A 2,525-nucleotide genomic window follows, 5' to 3' on the forward strand; every position below is an offset into this window, starting at 1 on the left:
AGGTTTATGTTCAATCATGAAGATATCTCTTCTGGGAGCGAAGAGTTAGTTACTCTTTATTCTGAACGTGTCCAGTCGAAGACAGTTTTAGCTAAAAATCATTAGGAACTGATTTGTACACCTCACCTAAGCTTCACATTAGAAGCTTGTAATCCGTAGCGTCTGCATCACAGGTCAGCTTTGCTATGCATTGTAAATATAAGAAAAGAAGGGGAAAGATCAGAATTCGTGGTCTGGAGTTTGTCACTGTGGCATCCACGTGGACGGGAAAGACCGAGGTGGGCTTGGAACCGGGTGTCATTACCGACAGTCAGGAAAGTTCCTGAAGATACCCAGTCGCACAAGGCGTCCGGCTGGTGGGCCGGCCTTGGGCCCCTGGGCCTCTGGAGCTGTGACTTGTCCCCTGTTCTCGCTGTCTCAGGCGTGGCCGTCGTCCCTAGCTGCCCGGGTGCCCTTCTCTGCTTCAGTAGGGGCATCGAGAGGAGCAAACTTAGCCACACAGACAGGCGGGTCCCCTAGCACCAGAGTGCAGATGTGCACGGACCTGTTTGGCTGCCACAGCGGGCCGTGACACGGCGATGCTGTCCTTCTGTCCCCTCAGTCCTCCTGGGGCAGGAGCCCTTCGTCCGTGAGGAAGCATATGCCAGGCCCCGTGCTGCAGCCCGGGCACCCTGTGCCTGTCCATTTAGCCGCCTCTCTGTGGGCCGTGGCTTCCTCCACAGTACCTGCCCCCAATGCGTTCTGCTGTCTGTCTCCAAAATCCGGGCTCCCTGACAGTCTGCCTTGAGCATCCACACCGGAAGGGGGCGCACGCAGTGCGAGGACTCGAGGGTTTTATGTATGTGTCCCTCGTGTCTTCTGCACTGACAGTCCTGGGAGTGTGTGGAAAGGGATACAGTTATCACCGGGCCACAAGCCTGCACATGTCTTCCGGGTGGGGACTGTGTCTTCCAAGTCGCACCCTCCCCCTCCGTGTCCTGTAGCTTCGGCCAGCCCCTCCTCCCCCAGCCCTCGAAATGCTGGGGGTCCCCGGTTCTCTCCGTGGTGGTGGTTTGTCCGTGGGTCTGTGTTCTGTGTAGGTAGCCTGCTTTGGTCCTGCCACCGCTTCAGTCTTTAAATACCCTCTGCCAGGGGTCACTCCGTGTGTAGGTCAGCTTGCATGGGCACCCTGGCCTCCCGCTTGCACTGGCCTCCCGCGTCCAGCCCTCCTCCCTCCACCATGTGGACCCGACCCCGTGGCTCCGTGTGGCCCGGGGTGTAATCTTGGGTGGCTGGAAACTGACTCAGCATCAGCCTATTATTACGTAGGGCTAAAATTGTCTAGACTTTTGTAACTAGTGGTTAACTGAATGCGTCGCTTCACATTTTCGTTAGGAGTGGCCGTTTGGATTTGTCGACGCTGTCGACTTGCGGCGAAGGTTTGCTTTATTCAGCTAAGCGTTCCGCTGTCCTCGGAGCTGGGTGGAGATGCTGGCAAAATGCGTGGTATCGGAGCTGAGGCCCCAGACAAAGGACCTGCCTCAGCGCCCTGTGCAGGCTTTCGAAGCAATTCTTGGGGGGCGTCCAGTCGGGGAGCAGGGAACAGACTGTGCACCAATGTGCCCGTAACGACCCTCTTTGGTTAATAGTTTTCCTGGCAGTTTGTAAACATGATGGCTTTTTGGTACAGAACACGGGTTGGCATACTTTTTTTTGGTAACAAGCCAAGTAGTAAATATTTTTGGCTTTGCGGGTCAGATTTCTCAAGGCTGTCCTGTAGCAGTATGTAAACAAATGGCTATGATTGTATCCCAGTGAAATTTTATTTTTCCCCCCCCAAAAAAGAAAAAGGCGGCTTGGCTGGATTTGCTCACAGGCTGTAGCTTGCCAAGCGCTGGTGCAGAAAACAGTCTGGGCTCATTGATACCGAGGGGGATTATTGCTCTTCAGGAAAGAGGAGGTTGACGATTTAAAGACTGAGATTTCTCCGGAGGAAACTTATAAAAATGGGTAACATTCAGGCTTCTCAGGAGCCAGTCAATATATACTCATGCATATGTATTTAGCACTGAGCAGTGAATGTCTTAATATACACTGCCTGCTGTAATCTAGTTTGATAATCAAAGAAATCGAGTGTCAGCAAGGATGGAGAGACAATTGGAACCTTCATACGCTGATGGCGGAGTGTAAACTAGTACAACCGCTTTAGAAAAGTCTGGCAGTTTCTCAAAATGTTCACCCTGTGACCCGGCCAGCGGCTCCTAGCCGTGGATAACACACCCACGAGAAAAGCAGACACGGTCAGCAAAAACGCGTACACCAGTGTTCACAGCAGCATCGTAGCCGAGAGGTCCAGAGAATTCAGACGCCCGTCAGCTGATGAATGGATCCGTGAAACGTATTCCGTACAATGGAATATTATTCCGCCATACGGGGAATGAAGTGGGGACACACGGGACCGTGTGCCCGAACCTCGCAAGCCTCGTGCTGACTGAGTTCAAGGAGCCAGACACAAAAGGCCACACACTGTGTGGTTCTTTCCATGT

This window comes from Pteropus vampyrus, unplaced genomic scaffold, assembly GCF_000151845.1.
Source record: "Pteropus vampyrus isolate Shadow unplaced genomic scaffold, Pvam_2.0 Scaffold828, whole genome shotgun sequence".
In the NCBI taxonomy this organism is placed as follows: Eukaryota; Metazoa; Chordata; class Mammalia; order Chiroptera; family Pteropodidae; genus Pteropus; species Pteropus vampyrus.